The 19,247-nt window shown below is 45.5% G+C and overlaps 1 protein-coding gene across 17 annotated transcripts in view; it reads right to left on the bottom strand.

Moving 5' to 3' along the window:
- The window catches only part of EPHA5 (EPH receptor A5), a 381,695-nt gene that overhangs the window by 196,823 nt on the left and 165,625 nt on the right, over positions 1-19,247 (bottom strand). Inside the window, exon 1 of one of the 17 annotated variants that reach the window (XM_053260121.1) lies at positions 4,691-4,711. The exons of the other annotated variants lie outside the window; for them this stretch is intronic. The gene's annotated coding sequence lies outside the window, so the exon portion shown is untranslated. Of the gene's footprint in view, positions 1-4,690; positions 4,712-19,247 lie in introns of those variants that run through there. 17 annotated transcript variants of the gene reach the window in all.

Below are 19,247 nucleotides of genomic sequence, written 5' to 3'. Positions count from 1 at the left end.
AAAGGAAAAAGAGCATTTGCTTCCTTTGTACCACCAGGAACACTTTTGCTATATTTTCAAATTAAGATTAATTGCAATGGTAGGGGGAGGAAAAAATACATACTCATCATGATCTCCCATTATGAGGAAACCTATGTCCTCAATTAAGGCTGTGCATGATCACATAGTTCAGATCTGATTTGGTCTGATCTAATCCAGAACCACAGATGTCAGGTTTGGGTCCTTTGGACCCCTCCGAATGTCAGGATTGGACCCATTCCAATCCAGAACCTGACTTTAAAAAACAAAAATTGGTGAAAATCCCCCATAGAACCCCTGCTAACTTGGCAAAGAGGCACCTTTTAATGTGGTGATTCTCTTTATTTAGCAGGGGGAGAGTTACTGGCCCTATTCACCCCCAGCACAGTACTTCCAGTGACTAGGCGTGTGCACGGAACCGCAGAGCTGTGGTCCGGCACTGTGTGTGGGGTTCCTTTAAGGGTGGGGGAGGGTTTACTTACCCCTCCCGCCGCTTTTCCCCCTCCAGCGCGCGTATTCTATGTAGTAATAGGGGTGGCAGGATACCTCCCTGCCGCCCCTTCTCCCGCTTGAGTGCAAAAGGCTGCACGGAGCCTTTTGCGCACGCGCACGTCGCGCACGCGCTTCACGTCTCCGCGACATGCGTGTGGCCACATACACGCACGCATGTCACGGAGACGTGAAGCAAGCGCGTGACGTGTGCGTGCGCAAAAGGCTCCGTGCAGCCTTTTGCACTCAAGCGGGAGAAGGGGCGGCAGGGAGGTATCCTGCCACCCCTATTACTACATGGAATACGCGCGCTGGAGGGGGGGAAGCGGCGGGAGGGGTAAGTAACCCCTCCCCCACCCTTAAAGGAACCCCCCCACCCGAACCCAACCGGCCAGGTCTGGACCAGTCCGGACCAGTCCGGAGGCCTTTAGAATGGCCTCTGGACCGGTCCAGGCCCATCCCTACCATTGACTGTTGCTGGTGACTGTCTTATCTTATGTTTCTTTTTAGATTGTGAGCCCTTTGGGGACAGGGTTCCATCTTATTAGTTTGTTATTTCTCTGTGTAAACCGCCCTGAACCATTTTTGGAAGGGCAGAATAGAAATCTAATAAATAACAACAACAACAACAACAACAACAACGGGGAAAGTTTTTTTAAAAACCCATTTAAAATTTAAAATAAAATTAATTTTAAAATAAGACTAAAAAGGGAACCCCGAAAGTCCAAATGGAAGCAGGTATGGATGGCCAGACTGTGTATTTAATTTAAAATGAATCCAACTATTTGTTGTTTTTAACTCTCATCCATATTTTAGGGTGGATTTCCACCCCTAGCTGCAAAAAGGTGAACAAGCAAAACACTGCAATCTCAGCTATGCTGTTAAACATATGTTGTTTATGTTGTAAAACTCTTACCTGAACTCCGGCACATGATATAGCTACAAGTATATCTCCTTGCCAATTATGATATTTATGTCATTAATAAAAATATGACACAGGCTAGAAAACTACCCCAAAATGAATGGGCTTTCTATGGTGGGGTGGTTTCTATCCCATTTCCATTATAAGCTCTTTGGAATGGGGGAAGGACACCCTGTTTCTCTTTGGAAAAATCAATTTTGTTTCCCCAGATGATGATAGGGTCTCAAAATTAGTCTGAAGCACTGTATAGTTCTATGCTCCTGAGTTAGGGCAGATGAAACCATCCCCTCCCACAATGCCAGACCTATTGTTTGGAACAAGTAAAGTATTCAGAAGCTTCTGACCTCACAGAAGGAGGAATTTAAGCCCACAGAAAAGAACCCAAAGTATCACAAGAGCAGCAACCACAACTTGTCAGTAAGCCTGGCATTCGTGATTCATCCATCTGCAGTACATCTATAGTCTTTCCCCATTTCTCCTAGTGGGATACAGCTCAGAATGGGTCTGCTGGAGCTTTGTTCCAAGTGGAGAGAGCAAGAAGATGTAGAGATGTGATGTGTGGTGCTGAACAGTTTGCTGAACCTCATTCACCTGCCACTGAAGTTACCAAAATAATGCGTTAGGTGACAAGCAGAAACAGCAAAAGATGTTCTACAACCAGTCTTATTCTCCCACTGCACAGTGGGGTCTGTGTCCTCCAGTGAGAGGCCAGATCAAGTTCAGTCCAGCAGGAGGAGGCAAGGAGTGAGAGGAGGTAATCTGAGACAGAGGGATGAATACCTTCATGAATCCTGAGGGAGGAATCAAAATATTGCCTGAAGTCCTCGAGAGCCAATATCAGCCACAGAACTGTTACTGAAGGCAAACAAGCTTACTATTTAACAAGTGGGCCTAGGAGGCAAGGGTAAAAACTGATCAACATGTAAACGCACTTATACATAGTTATGCTTCATTTCAGTCAGGATGTAGACTGAAGCTTAGAGCAAGCCAAAGATTTCCTCTAGAAGGTTTTTGAAATTTAAACTAATTTCCTATTACTGATTAAATCCTGTGTTCATTATTTTTAAAGTGATAATTTCTGTCTGTTTTCAAACACTGCATTTCTACATATTTCCACAGCTTAAGAGTCAACCAGGAATGTCTTTTCTATTGCTCTCCAGTGCTTTAACAGTAATACAAAACAGTTACCCTTAATGGAGTGAAGGGTGGATGCGTGCCTACTTCACATTTGCTTCAGGCAAACAATTGCCCTGTTCTAACCCTGGCCGCAATGGACAAGGCAGGCAATTTATCACTGTCATCTATCTTCACTCACTCTCTTGGCTGAATGACAGCCATCAAAAGTATTTCTTTACTGGCCTGTCATGGGGTGGCAAGGCAATCAGGGTCTCTCTAACAAGGTTTTAAAAAGGAAAATATATACTTTCTGAATCCCCCCAAGCAGGAATAGTCCTCCCTCAGAGCAGTAATTTTCTTTGGGCATGCAGGCAGGAACAAACCAAGCATATTCCCACCAACCAAGGGAGTAGGCAAGGGATTCCACTGGGAGACTGGGCTTTCACATGCCTGATGTTTAATACTTGCGGCATTGTAAATCAATGATAACTTAAATCTACTCTGTCTGGCAGAAAGTCTGATTTGTATTGTTGGAAATATATATAATTACTAAAATTAATCTTCTAAATTCATCATTATTAATATATAATTTCCATGTCAGTTAAAATCAATACACAGATTAAGGGACAGATCAAAAATCCATTGTTATGTTTCCTGAAATCCCATTGGCTAAAGAAGAGAATCTAAGGCTAAGGCTAATCCATTCTGAAAAATCCTTTCAGACATTGTGTGCCTTGGCTAGATGGGTCCTCATTTAACCCAGGGAGAGCATGGAACTGACTGCTAGATGACAGCCTTTGTAATTCCAACAGGCACAGATGACGTCAGAGGGAGATATTTCCAGCTCTGAAAAGTAAGAATATAGGCTTTCTACACTGCAATGCAAGCACTTCCTATATCCAGTTTACCACAAGACCAGAGCTGGTCTTGTGGCAGCAACTGTGAATTGCCCCCTTTGTTAAGCAGGGTCTATCCTGGTTTGCATTTGAATAGGAGACTCCATGTGCGAGCATTGTAAGATATTCCCCATAGAGGATGGGGCTGCTCTGGGAAGAGCATCTGTGCGCTGGCATGCAGAAGGTCCCAGGTTTCCTCCTTACCTTCTCCAAGACAGGGCTGAGAGATACTCTTGCCTGCAACCTGGGAGAAGGCTGCTGCCAGTCTGTGCAGGCAATACTGAGCTAGGTGGATAAAGGTCTGACACAGAAGAAGCCACTTCCTATGTTCCTATCTTGCATGAATCATGATGACAATATTGTGGATTTCAGAAGAAAGTCACCAGGAATGGATTCACTGCCCCTCAATTTTCCCTTGAAAATCACATCCTCAGTGCTGTGGCATTTCTGGGATGTAATAGGGCAGGGCACATGAGGTTTTCCAGAATTTGCCAGAACTCAAGTGGTTGGTTTCACTCAGCTCTACCCTATACATACACACAGTTTTTAATAGTTGCAGAAGGCTGTCAGTTTTGCTTGGTAGTGGCCTGTGGCTGCACTCCCATTCAATCTAGAAGCGAAGGCTTCCATCTGGGTGGGAGACTGCCTTTGGAGCAAGCAAAGATCTAACACTGTCTTTCACTTTACAAATTATTCTCTCGGGGTAACATGGCAACAACTGTCTGTACCAAACTTCTCTGTATTTCAGGTTTATTATATTATTAACATATATTCTGATTTGTTCCTTACAACCTACTTGCTCAAGCCTAATTAGGAATGTCAAGTCTTAATATATTGGTTAACTTAATATTCACAGTCCCTTCCCAGGGTCAAATATTTTGTTTAAATTTGAAAAATATGCAGATGCCTGTGCAGAAATAGGCATACAGGGACTGGGGGGGAAACCTCAAAGGTGAATACAATTTGTTCCTATAAAATGTACTGCATTCTTGGACCTGAACAGTGACATTGACAGAGATGATGGCTCAAATCTGTAATGATCAATGGGATTCTTAATGCTTACCTGGCAGTGTAAAACAGGGTTTTTCAGGTTCCTGCATCAAATTAGTATGCATATGGCTTAGTGGGCAGAAGTCAGTGTCTCATTATTCGAGAAATGTTAATGGCTTGTTAGTGAGTTAGCAGCCAATCACCTATTTTAAAAAGATGCAAAATGGCCCACTGGATTTCTTAGCTGTGAGTTGCCTACCTTGAGTTATTACCACAGGTACACGATACTTAGATGCTATGCTCCCAGTTCAGGATGAGGCAGACTTGTAAAAAGAAGAAAAATTACTCTAGGAGCATCTCATCTTTTTCTGAAATCTCCAAACTGAGAACCTCCAAAACAGCATGTACAAAACAAAAAAGAAACTCTGAAGAGTTAACTACAAAAAGTTCAAAAAGCCAACAGCTCAACTATAAACATCCCAATCAAAATTGGTTAATAGGAAAGAAACTATTAATGCCCTCCAGTGTCTCAGGTTTCTCTTACCCAGAGTTTAAGACTAGGAATACTGAGTCACAAACAATTAGGGATGTGCACGAAGCATTTCAGCACCTCTGTTTCAAAGCACTGAAATGCTTTGAGCTTCTCCTGCCAAATCATATCGGCAAGGGCAAGCCAGTACTTTCAAAAAAGGAAAGCAGGTCTTACCTGCTCCCCCATGGCCCCTCCGCAGCCCCCCGCTGCCCCAGCACAATGCTGTCAGGATTAAACACCCCACCAGCAGGGTTGGCATGGAAATGATGTCTGAGCATATGTGGGCACCATCTTGAGCAGTCAGCATGGTGTTTCTGACCACTCAAGATCATGCCCACACATGCTAATGCCATTTTTGTGCTGACTCCACCCATGGGCTGGTGGGAGCAGCCCTCCAGCTGCTGGCAGGGTGTTTAATCCCAACAGTGCTGTGCTGGGGTGGCAGGGAGTGGCGGAGGGAACAGATAAGACCTGCTTTCCTCTATTTAAAGCACTTGCTCTCCACCTACAAACAATGCCTATCCCAAAGGGATCCATTCTAGAGTAATGATTTTTAGAGTTCTCTACACATTCAAAGTACACCATATCTTCCCCTGTGGGTGTCTAAGATTGGGCAGAAATATTTTATTTAACATATTTTTATACTGCCCATAACTTATGTCTCTGGGCAGTTATGAGCAGCAGTTATGAATTAATGCTGCCACATAAATATGAATTTTCTGTGAAAATAAGATGGTCTTTAGACCCAGTCTGGATTTAAAACTCAAGAGAAACTCTTTCCCACTGTTCACTTAATTACAGTGAACAGTGGAAAAGAGTTTCTCTTGAGCTTTAAATCCAGACTGGGTCTAAAGACCAACTTATTTTCATAGAAAATAAATAAATGGGTCCAAACAGATAAAGTATCTAGTGTAGCATTCGGATAAAGCATCTCATGATAACAGCTACAAAGATAGCTACTGTATCTTGAGATATAGAAAATAGGACTGTGCATGTTGGTAAAAATCAATTCTGCTTTGGAATTTCCAGGCCCAACTGCAAGGAGGCAGTCCCTCATAAGGCAACTGCCCCAGGTAGGAGGGGGTGGGTAGGAGCCCTTTAAAAGGTGCCCAGCATTGGAGTAGGGAAAGCTGGCTGGCTGCAGCAATTCTTGGGAGTGTACAGGGGGCAGGCAGGGAGATCACCACAACCACTGAGCAATCACCACGACCACCCAGCTTTTCCCCGTGCCAGGGCTGGACAGCTTTTAAAGGACCCTTATCACCACTCTCCTATCTGGGATAGTTGCCCCATGAGGGACTGCCTCCTTGTGGTGGAATCAGATGTCAAACCTGTTCACACATCCCTAATAGGGATAACAATTTGATCTGAATAATCGCTTTCTACTAGATCAGAGACTCCATGAGTTGAGGAGAGAAATGCAATTTTCAAACTGTGCTCTTTACAAACATGTCTAAGAGGCAAAGAATCTCAAGAATGATCTGAGGTGGAATTGCTGGATCAAAGGCAAGATATTGAGCCTATTCACACAACTGCAGAAAATTAGGCTAGCCTCTACTAGCCCGATTTTCTGCAATCATGAGAACCAGCAGGCTCGGCTGCGAGCCCGGTGGTTCTTGAACGGGTAACCCGCTCAAGTAGCCCACCCCTAAAACTGGGTTTGTGGAGCGAGCGCTCCGTAAACCTGGCTTTAAAAAAAAAGTGATTAGGCTACTCATGAGGAGACCCCCGGAAGGGAGGCAAAAAGCTGCCTCCTGGCTCCGGGGGTCTCGCCAGCATGCCCTACGCACTCGCGCAGGGCATTCTGGAGCTTCCGGGGGCCAATTGCTCCGTCACGAAGAGCCTGCAATCGTATGGGCGGCCGATCCGGCTGCCCAGGGCTCCCACCCTGCTTGTGTGTGGGGAGAGCAGGCTTAGCCCACTCTCCTCGCTCACTCTCACAAACCAGGTCTCACTGATCATGACACCCGGCTCAATGTCTCCATTCTAACACAACCTTGAGAAATGACAACTAATATCCAACCTCCTCTGAAGAGATGTTTTTGCTCCAGAGAGAAGCTTGTTAGCCTCCCTCCCACTGGGCCCATGGGAGGGATGAGAATTATGGGAGGGATGAGAATTATGAATCAATCAGACATTTTGTTAGTAGCAATTAAAGGAGGATGCTGGTGGTAAAATGGCTTACAAAAGCATGTTGCTCCTGGTTTTGGCAAGGGGTTGGGGTTGGCTGAAGATTTTTCCTTCTAATTCTATTAGAAACCAATGGTCTGACTCAGTATAAGGCAGCTTCCTAGGTTCCAAATGTACAGGACTGGGACCAGCAGGACCGGGACCAGCTCCTGAGTGAATCAGCAGTTCCTGGGGTCACCTGCCCAGCTTTGGGCCTTTATAGGAAAGCTGCCTGTGACGGTGAGCCTGTAACCAGCGGGGTCTCCACCAAAGGAGCGACATCAAAGGAGGTTGCCCCTTGGGGGGATAACGAGGGTGTGGGCCAGACTCTTTGGCCCAAGGTCCCTCGTCGGTGTGTAAAGGTGAGTGGATATTTTAACTTGGCTTCTTTTTGAAATTCTGGGTTAGTTGTTAATGTGTCTGGGTCTGTCTGGAGATGGGGAGACAGGGGGTCTATCCACTGATTATGGGGCAGTCATTCCAGTGGTGGTAGGGAATAGAAGAAGTAATGTTGACAGGTCTGCAAGCTATTGCAGGGGAAGGGAGATCAGAATCATAATTGCTGTTTCTCCTTCTGGCTGTCCTGCCAGCTCTTTGACCTTGGAAAGCAATGCTAACCACTCACAGAGCCTCGTCTTGCTCCTTTTTAATGCCAGGTCAGTCCAGAATAAACCTGAAATCCTCCCCATGATTGAATTCTGGATGAAGGGGCTGATCTGGTATATATTACAGAGACTTGGTTGAGGGAGGCTGGTGGCCCAGTCTGGTCCCTGCATCTCCCTCCAGGATATTCTGTTGAGGAGCAGGGGAGGAGAAGTGGGCGGGGAGGTGAAGTGGCTGTGGTCTACAAGAACAATATCTCCCTTGCCAGGATCCCTGTTGAAGTGTCTGATCATTATTTTATTTATTTATTTATTTATTTATTATTGATTTGATTTCTATACCACCCTTCTAAAATGGCTCAGGGTGGTTTACACAGAAAAATAATAAATAAATAAAATGGATCCCTGTCCCCAAAGGGCTCACAATCTAAAAGGAAACATAAGATAGACACCAGCAACACTCACTGGAGAGAATCACCACGTTAAAAGGTGCCTCTTTGCCAAGTTAGCAGGGGTTGTTTAATTTAAATATTCCTGTGTGTATCGCAACAGGCAGGGGGTTGTGCTAAATGTGTGTGCCTAAGTTTGAGGACCAGGGATAGACAGGGACTTTTGATGGTATTTTGATTGCACCACTGCCTGACAGAGTCCCTGACTGAGCTGACGGACTTGGTCTTGGGCTTGGCGTTAGGAGTCTCCCAGGCTTGTGGTGCTGGTAGACTTCAGTGTTTACTTTGGGACCAATTTGTCCAAGGCAGCTCAGGTCATGAGCGGTCATGAAAACTATGGTCCTATCCCAGCTGGTTTTGGAACCAGCACATATTGCTGCTCACATGCTTGATGATCTGGTCTTTGATGATCTGTTCTTTGACTCTGAACAGAGTGTTGGTCCATGGATGGGGACTCTGGAGATTTCCCCATTGTCATAGACAGACTATCATCTGGTTAAGGTTGGACTTACAACCATGTCCCACCTCCGCAGGGGCGGAGGGCCGTTAGGATTGTCCACCCAGGAAGGTTACTGGATCCAATAGAATTCCAAGAAGCTTTGGAGAGATTTAGTGTTGGTTCTGCTGGTGACCCTGAAGACACTCTGGTGGAGAATTGGAATAATCAACTCACCAGAGCAGTGGACACAATCACTCCTAAACATCCTCTTCAACCCACTTCGAAAATGGCCCCTTAGTACGGGGCCATTTTAGTATGGGCCAGAAGTACGGGGGCTGAAGCAGCAAGGTAGATGACTAGAGCACAAGTGTAGGAAGACTTGAATCGAATCTGACAGTTTATTAAATAGAGAGCATTTGAAGATCTGTGCTCAGGCGATACGTGCGGCAAAGAAGTGATTCTTTTCATCCCGTATCGTTCCTCCCATATGTGACATTTTTAATGAGTTCTTTGTGGACAAAATCTCTCGTATTCAGGCCGACTTAGTTTCAAACTCCACGATTGCTACAGAGTCTGATGCTGAGGCGTCCAATCAGTTTCAGTTTGTGACTCCTGAGGATGTGAACAAGTTGCTTGGAATGGTGCAGCCTACCACCTGCCCTCTTGATCCTTGCCTGACATGCTTTATACTATCTGGAAGGGAGGCTGTTGTAGAGGGCCTGGTAGAGATTATAAATGTTTCTCTGAGGGAGGTCAGGATGCCTCCTTGTCTTAAGGAAGCAATCATTAGACCACTTCTGAAAAAGCCTGCCTTGGATCCCTCAGAATTAAACAATTACATGCCTGTCTTCAACCTTCCATGGTTGGGCAAGGTGATTCAGAATGTGGTGGCCTCCCAGCTCCAGGCGGTCTTGGAGGAAACTGATTATCTAGACCCATTTCAAACCAGCTTTCAGACAGGCTATGGGGTGGAGACTGCTTTGGTCGGCCTGATGGATGATCTCCCATTGGGAATTGACAGAGGGAGTGTGACTGCTGGTTCTTTTGGATCTCTTGGCAGCTTTCGATACTATTGACCATAGCATCCTTCTGGAAAATCTGAGGGGACTGGGGGTGGGAGGCACTGCTTTGCAATGGTTCTGCTCTTACCTCACAGGCAGATACCAGATGGTGTCTCTTGGAGACTGTTGTTCTTCCAACTCTGAACTTTCCTATGGTGTCCCTCAGGACTCCGTGTTGTCTCAAATGTTGTTTAACATTTACATGAAACCACTGGGAGAGATCATCCGGGGATTTGGTGCAGGGTGTTATCAATATGCTGATGATACCCAAATCTATTTCTCCATGTCACCATCATCAGGAGATGCTATAACCTCCCTAAACACCTGCCTGGAGGCAGTAATGACCTGGATGAGGGATAACAAACTGAGACTGAATCCAGATAAGACGGAGGTACTTATTGTGCAGGGTCAAAACTCGGGAGACAATTTTGATCTGGCAGTTCTGGATGGTGTCACACTCCTCCAGAAGGAACAGGTATGCAGTCTGGTGGTGCTTCTGGATCCGAACCTCTCCTTGGCGTCCCAGGTTGAGGTGGTGGCCAGAGGTGCTCTTAATCAGCTTCAGCTAATATGCCAGCTGTGTCCATTTCTTGAGATGAACAACCTCAAAACGGTAGTACCGTAGCTGGTAACCTCTAGGCTGGATTACTGTAATGTGCTCTATGTGGGGCTGCCTTTGTACATAATCCGGAAACTGCAATTGGTTCAGAATGTGGCAGTCAGGTTGGTCTCTGGGGTCATCTAGGGGAGACCATATTACTCCTGTGTTGAAGGAATTGCACTGGCTGCCAATATGTTTCCGGGCAAAATACAAGGTGCTGGTCATTACCTATAAAGGACTAAACAGCTTAGGCCCTGGGTATTTAAGAGAATGTCTTCTTCGCCATGAGTCCCACTGACTGCTAAGATCAACTGGAGAGGTTCACCTGCGGCTGCTGCCAACTCATTTGGCAGCTACTTGGGAACAGGCCTTCTCTGTTGCAGACTTTGGAATGTGCTCCCTGTTGAAATAAGAGCCTCCCCATCTCTGGCAACTTTTAAAAAGGCATGAAGACACATTTATTCACCCAGGCTTTTAATTACATTTATTGTTTTAAGTAATTTTAATACTTGGTTTTAAATGTTTTTAATGTTTTAAATGATTTTAATTGTTAATTGATTTAATGTTTTAAATTATTTCAATTATAAACCACCCAGAGATGCAGGTTTTAGGCAATATACCTGTAGACATATTTTAAATAAATAAATAATCTTCAGACTACCTTGGAACCTAGCTGATTCCAAGCCAGCATCCCCCATACAGAAAGCTTATTAAGAATGGGCCGATTCTTTCTTCTCTGTGTATGATCACTAAGCTCATCTAGACATGCAAGAAAGGCAGTAGCAAAAAAGGAGCTCGGCAATGGCATCCTATTCTCTTTTCAGCAGATTTTCTAACTTACGGTCACAGCATTTCTAGGATGAACATCTCCAGCAGTAGGTAAGACTGAATCCTCAGACATAGCTGCAACCGCGGTAGCCACATTGGAAAAAGAAAATATTAAAAAAGAAAAAAAGAAATAGAACGAGTAATAATTGAAAGTGGATTTATGTGCTCCAAGGGATTAAGTGGCCTCCTGCCACTCATTCTGAGAGCATATTCAAAGGCAACATAAGGGGCAGTGCCAACTCATTCCTGGAAGTGCCTGGCAAATGTGGTGTGATGTAAAAGAAGGAGCAACTCAATCAATTCTAACATTTTATCATCTTTGGTCAGAATCTTATCTAACATGAAGTGAGGGGAAAATCTGACCTGGTGGCCTTCCTTGGTGAGATGCTGCTACAATTAGCCAAGGAATGTTTCTAGACAGGAAAATATACTCATAAGTAATACTAGGCATGGGCATTTTTAACTCAGCTGGGTATTCCGATGATATTACACCAGTGCTTCATCAGCTGCACTGGCTCCCAGAGTTTCCAATTCAAACTGCTGTTTTTAACTTTTAAAGTCCTAAACAGCTTAGGACCATAAGTCCCAACTCAGACCATAAGATGTTCTTCAGAGGCCCTTCTCTGAGTACCCCTGCCAAATTAGATGAAGCAGGGGACTACTAGGGAGAAGACATTTTCAGTGGTGGCACCCCATCTATGGAACAGGCTCACCAGTGAGGCTTGCCTGGGGTTGTCATTTTGCTCTTTTAGATGCCAAGTGAAGACCTTTCTGTTCACTCAGGCTTTTAAAAATTCCTTTTAAAAAAGTTTTAAAATGTTTTGTACTGTATTTTGAATTTTCTCTTGTATATTGTAATTGTTTTTGTGTTATTTCTTTTAACTGGATATTTTTATGGTTGTCTTGTGAGCCACCCAGAGAACAATTTGTTAAGGGGCATCTAACAAATACATTTGTATTATTAATTATTCATTATCATCATCATCAAAACTTTTCCATCTGCTGGGAAAATATTCATAAATAGCCCAATAGGCCATAGCAAATGAGATTTTCAATGAGACACCATGAATCCACTCTAATATGCTATCATAGAATCCACACTCAATACCTCAGAAACAAGAGAACCCTGTACCCCATGGGTTAGAAACCCATGGGGGTGGTTGGCACCCTATGTGCACTACACCACCACTCGCTCTGGGCCACCCCAGCACCCCCCATGTGCACTTATGGGGCTGCTGAAAGCTCCATTATAACTTATTATGAGGAAAAACCTTAAAGACGCGTAAACTTCAACAATTAACCAAAAATCAGCCCTCTGCCCAGATCCTTTGAAAAAATTCAGGTAGCTTCCTTGCCACCCTAGGAACTACCACCCACCACACTCCATTCTAGGCCACCCCTTTGCCCCCAACGTGAAGCTATACATTTGCTGACACCTCCATGCTTCTTTATGGAGAAAAACCTTAAAGATGCGTAAACTTCAAAAATCACTTAAAAATCACCCCTCTGCCCAATTCCTTTCAAATAATTCTGATAGCTTCCTTGCCCACCCTAGGAACTACCACCCACCATACTCCACTCTACGACACCCCTTTCCCCCCGACGTGAAGCTATACATTTGCTGCAATCCTAATTATTCTCTATGAGGAATTCAAAAATACTTTAACAATTCACCAATAATCAGAGGAATGTCCAATTGCCTTGGGATTTTTTGGGTGGTAGGCACCCCTGTCTGTCTACCACCCACGCTGCTTTTGTGCCCCTAGGTGCTCCACAATAGGGGATATGGACTGGTTCGGGTCTCATTATACTCTATGAGAAAAATAATTAAAAATATTTCAAATATTCATAAAAAATCATAGGAGTGTCTGATTGCTTCAGGGTTTGAATGGTTGTTGGCACCCATGAGTGGTCCACAATAAGGAATAATGGTCTGGTTCAAGTCCCATTATATCCTATGAGGAAAAAATAAAAATAATTTTCAAAAATTCATAAAAAATTGTACGAGTGACCGATTGCTTTGGGGTTTGGTTGACAGGTACCCCTGGGTGCCAGCTACCATCCTACCAATTTTCAGGTGTCCAAACCGATCTGAACCAGTCCGAACCCGAACCGAACCGGGGGTGGTTCGGACAAAACCAAAACCGAACCACCCCCTCCTGGTTCAGACCCGGTTTGGATTCGAACCGAACCGGGCAAACCGGTTTTGTGCACATCCCTAGTTGTAAGAGTGCTTCCATACGTCCTGTGTTGCGACACCGCAGTCCCTGCGTTGACAGAAAGGTGCCATTCACATTTCCGATGCCTTCTTTCAGATTACATCTTTGCGTTATAGTGTTACAATGTTGCAAGTACATTGCAGAAAAATAGCTGTGTTTTCCTGTTGTAGTAGTTCGAGATTCTGGGGATCATTTTCAATACGATCCTGCCAAGTCAAAGCATTTTACCCATTGTAGCATGTAATCTGGAAAGCACCCTGCACAGCGCAAGATCAGCTATTACTTGGCCCCTCTCAGAATGATCTCCCAAGTGATCATTCTGCCTAGTCATTAGCCCTATTCGCACTCATGCAATCTGTGTACAGTGAGCAAAGATACAGATCTGAATGCAAATACTGATAATCACAGATTACATTGAAGACCAGTACAGCAGTACACTTCTTAATTGTATCCTGCATTTGAAGAGGTCTGTACCCAGGTTCACTTTTAAAAGGATTGCAGACACATCCATTCACACAGAAACATGTATGAGTGTTCAGACATCTGAAAGGAGGTACAACTAGCAGTGTGCCCGAACCGGTCCGGCGGCCATTCCAAAGAATGGCCGAACTGCCGGACCGGTCCGGCCCTGCCTGGTCCGGGTCCGGGTGGGGGGTATGCCTTTAAGGGCGGGAGGGCTTGCTTAGCCCTGCCGCCTCCTTGCCCCCACCAGCGCCCGTATTGAACAGTATAGGGGCGCTGGAAACCAGCCGCCCCCCCCCGCCGCCGCCGCGGCGAAATAACCCCCAAAGCCAGCCAGCCAGCCAGCCCTCCCTCCCTCCCAGCTAGCTGCCCGCCCGCCCACCCACCCACCCGCTCGCTCACCCGCTCGCTCACTGGATAAGAAACGAGAGGAGCTCCGGCACAGAGCTCCTCTCGTTCGGAAGGCCTCCTGCAGAATGGCGGCTTGCGCGCGCCGCAAAGCACGCCGTTCTCCGGAGGCCCGGTCTACCTGCCGGGAAAGGGCCGGGTAGACCGGGCCTCCGATCGCTGAGTAGACCGGGCCTCCGATCGCTGAGCTCCTCTCGTTTCTTATCCAGTGAGCGAGCAGGTGAGCGAGCGGGTGGGTGGGTGGGTGGGTGGGCGGGCGGGCAGCTAGCTGGGAGGGAGGGAGGGCTGGCTGGCTGGCTGGCTTTGGGGGTTATTTCGCCGCGGCGGCGGCGGGGGGGGGCGGCTGGTTTCCAGCGCCCCTATACTGTTCAATACCGGCGCTGGCGGGGGCAAGGAGGCGGGAGGGCTAAGCAAGCCCTCCCTGCCCTAAAAACAAGGCCCCCCTTCGGTGCCGGTCCGGACTTCTCCGGACCGTGCACATCACTAGGTACAACATAATGTTGGGAAAGGGCTATTATGCATAATAGTTGCAAATTGACAGTTTGGTACCTGGAGTTGGCTTGTTTGTTTATCTTTCCTCTTCCCATTCCTTTTCCTTGTGTATTGTGTCTATTAGATTGTACACCTGGGGAAGGGCCTGTGTTCATTTTTTAAAAAATTATGTATAGTGCTTAGGCCATTTTAGGCACAATAACAATAGTGATCGCCAGCACATTGAGTAATTGATCCTACACATAACAGAGGAGAGCAGTAGTAGTACTGGAAAAGGAAGAGGAGAGGGAGGAAAAGAGAACTCAGAATTCTGACCTTTGAATTTATCTGCAATAAGCTTATTTTTCATGGAACTACTATGTATTATCTGATTATCTCATAGTCCAACAGATTTGACAGCAGGCTTTCAGCATCCCATATTTTAACAAAAATGATAACCAGTTTTTGCCTTCGAACACTTAATTCTAAAATGCCTTCTGAATTTAAATTCAGTTTTTAAATTTTAATCTCAAGATCAAGTCAAAGAGAACAAAATATACAGTTAAAAACTTTCATTGAATGTATTCTGAAACACTGTAAACAACCATGGGGCCCTTTCTCATGATCAGGGACCCAGGAGGTAGGGCGTGCGGGGAGGAAGGCTACAGAAGCTTACCTCCCCTGCCAACAATTAAGTACCAGTTGCTGGGTGGGTGCGTGGATTGTGTGCCCAGACGATCTGCTGCTGCCCTTGGCAGCATGGAGTTACAGGGACCGGGATGTCCTGGCCCCCAGAAATCCCACAATGCGCCACGCAAGTGTGAAATGCATTGTGGGAATCTCCCAAGTGATGGACAGGCGCCCCTCAGTGTCTCAGTGCCAGCTGAAAGCTGCCAGCACTGACACACATTCAGCTAAACATGGTTAAGGGAGAGCTTGTTCCCTTAACCTCATTTAACAGCCAGACTTTATAGCTGGGTCTGCCGCCGAGGCGCCACCAGGAGCTGCAGGCTCCCAGTGGTTCTCACAGGAAGCCAAGCCCTGTTTGGGCTGTCTTGAGAACCTCATAATTGTATAACAGTCCTCCATGTGCCCCTGCCAAACGAGGTGAGGTGGGTAGCTACCAGGGAGAGGGCCTTTTTGATGGTTGCACCCTATTTATGGAACCTCACCAGTAAGGTTTGCCTGGCTTCATCACTTTGTTGTTTTATATGCCAAGTAAAGACCTTTTTGTTCACACAGGTCTTTTAAATTTGGGTTTTCAGATTTGTTGCGATTTTTAACTAGTTTTAAAATGAGTTTTTAAGCCACTTTGTATTGTATTTTGTATTTTCTTTTTACCTTTTTTTGTCTGTTATGATTTAATGTGTTGTGTGTTTTTATTGTATGTTTTAATCCTCTGTTGTAAGCCACCCAGAGAATAATTTGTTATGGGGTGGCTAACAAAGGTTATTATCTCTATATATAATTCTCTAAGGCACACCCATGGCTAATCCTGTGTGTGGCAACTCTTGTGAGAGTTCGCGAGCAGAAGCACCGTGGTGATTGGTCAGTGGGGATTCCATATGCAGACAGGGAGGAGGAGCCTGTGATGGTTAAGGTCAGTTTGAATGCAACTATTACTGGTCAGAAGATGTTCTTGATTGTAGAGGAGAGGAAAAGAAATATAGATCAATAGCGGGCAGGGGTATGCGAAACGAGAGGTCATGAGGGAGGAAAGCGCCTCTTCAGGAGAAGGAGGCTGCCACTGTATGAATTAGATGAGGAAACAAGATGAACAAGACCTGTTGACTCAGGAAGAGGGAGAGAGGGAGGGAGGGATGAGGGGAAGAAAGACAGAGGAGAAGAGTGAATGGAGGAGAGAGAGAAAGAGAGGAGGAGGAGGGGGAGAGAGAACGAAGGAAGGGCGAGGGAATGGCCCAAGCCTGTCAGTGGCCTGAGGGGAACGAGCGGCCATGGTGGTGGTAGCAGTGAGGAAGGACCTGGTCAACCACTCCTGCTCCTGTGGGGAGGAGCAGGAGTGGGGCTCAGGCAAGGGTGGGAAGGTAGCTGGGGATAGGAGGCTGCAGCTTGGCCAATAGGCACCAGTAATGATGCAGCCACAACCAAGAAGGGTGAGGGGGGTGGAGTAAAGGGATGGAGGAGTGACCAAGAGGTATGAGGCAGATGGAAGCAACTGGATAAAGGAGGAGCAGGAGTGTGGCTCAGGTGTGGGTGGAGAGATCTCTGAGGTGAGGGGGACTGTGGCAGGGGTTGAGGGGAGCAATCAAGTACTAGTATGCAGATGCTCTGCGTGGGTTAAGCTAGTTATTTATTACTATTAATAGCACAGTCATCCTGGACTTATACACAGGGCCGGTTCAGTTGCTACATTACCAGCCCATTGATTAAAAAGGGGGCATGCTCAGAGCATCCTGATGGGAGGACATCCCAATGCCCCACACATGCATAATACTAGAATTTGGAGCACATATAGAGCTGCTGTTTAGAAGAACAGCCTCCCTCCCACAAGATAAAAGGATATGCCAGGAGCTCATCAAGACATTTGCACAAGACGTTATGACAGGCACACTCTCAGCACATCCCCTTTCTAATTATACGGGCCAGTACAGTATAATCCAAGCTGGTTCATAGCAGGCCATTTTTGACATTATTGCACTATCCTATTTGCACTATTGCAAATAGGGGTGGATGAATGCTCTACTGCTCAGTGGCTTAGATCAGGCTTTGACAAATCTTCTTTGGATCTAGGCGCCAGCCCAAAAAATTAGGAGTCAAACAACAAACACTTGAAAAAATTACTGGACTTAGTGATGGACACTGCAAAAAGGTCTATCACAATGTGAAAAGGTCTATCGGTCCCAGGTGCCAAGAAGATTTCCAGTAAAAGGGCTTATCTTTATCCCCTTTGCAATTAACATACTTAGAACAGAAACTGGATTGTCTGGGACAACATATCCAAAGTTGGCAAATTCAACACATGGCTTCCCACAAAACAAACAGTGAACCCTGATGTAGCTTGTGAATTTGAATCTACTGTCAAATACAGTGCTGAGAAAATGTTTGTGAACCCCAAGTAGAATAATGAAGCTCACCATGGGTCTTAAGATGATACCCTTGCAGAATTGAAACCAGTCTTTTCTAACACAATAAAAAGGCATGAATTAAACAATGTTGTTCATGGGAGGATAACTTCTATTTTTAGCCTCACTGCTCTACAAACACTTTGCCTGTCTTCATCCTTATGATCCAATGTTAGCATCATGCTGTAGATACTGCATCAAAATCAATGCAGCTACAATTATCTGCCCCAAACCCTAACTGACACTTATATGGCACCCCATGCATGCAACTATCTTAGAAGTGCTTCACCAAAAAGGCAGGAAAGGAAAAGCCAGAGACATGAGAGGGTTGTCAAACAACAGAAGTTGTTCCCACTCTGTTCCAAATAAGAGAACACTATTTTTTGCAAGAGACAACTTGTCAACACAATGACAAGGAAAAATGTGTCTGGGCAAAAGGAATAAGAAAGGCAGACTGTCAACACACTACTTCTCAACCTGTTGCCAAAGAAAAAATCTTACACAAGGACATAAGAATCACCCCCTCCTTCCCTGAAAAAAGGGCATCACGCCTGTCACCAGATACCATTATGGGAGTTCACAGCCATTTCTTGCAACATCTGAGCAATGGGACCTGTTCTCCTCTTTTGACAACGCTTATATGAGTTGCCTTACAGACTAGCTTAGTGGAACTAAGGTCACTTCCAGATGTCAATAGTTAGGGAAAGGCATTCTCTGAAACAAGAAGTACCTAATTAAAGAGATACTGTACCTCTTGTTGCACAAGTTATGAGCTACAGTCACTATTTAGAAGTGACAATCCCTTTGCTGATCTTTTCTTAATTTTGGGGAGTAAGTATGCCACAACTCTAAGTATGAAGACAAGGCCATTCTAGCATGCAAAGTATGAGTCAGGGTCATTCTAGCATGCATTCAAGTACACATGCACCCCAACCCCATGTGACTACCACCAGGTGCCTTGAATTAGTTTTGTCTTGACTTTGTGGAGCCAGGAAATAGGGAGTAGTACTGCACAAGAGAGCTACCTAATGGCTCAGAGGGGAAATGACTTGACTATCAAGCCAGAGGTTGCTGGTTTGAATTATTATTATTATTTACATTTATATCCTGCTCTTCCTCCAAGGAGCCCAGAGCGGTGTGCTACATACTTGAGTTTCTCCTCACAACAACTTTGTGAAGTAGGTTAGGCTGAGAGATACGTGACTGGCCCAGAGTCACCCAGCTAGTATCATGGCTGAATAGGGATTTGAACTCGGGTCTCCCCGGTCCTAGTCCAGCACTCTATCCACTACACCACGCCCTGCTGGTGTGTTTCCCAAACTACAGGAAACACCTATATTGGGCAGCAGCGATATAGGAAGATGCTGAAAGGCATTGTCTCATGCTGTGTGGGAGATGGAAATGGTAAACCCCTCCTGTATTCTACCAAAGACAACAACAGTAGGGGTGTGCAATTCGGATTTTCGGTGATTCGGTTCGGGACTCGAACTGA

This window comes from Hemicordylus capensis, chromosome 6 (genome assembly GCF_027244095.1).
Source record: "Hemicordylus capensis ecotype Gifberg chromosome 6, rHemCap1.1.pri, whole genome shotgun sequence".
NCBI classification, from domain to species: Eukaryota; Metazoa; Chordata; class Lepidosauria; order Squamata; family Cordylidae; genus Hemicordylus; species Hemicordylus capensis.
This window is presented reverse-complemented; position numbering and strand designations above follow the sequence as displayed.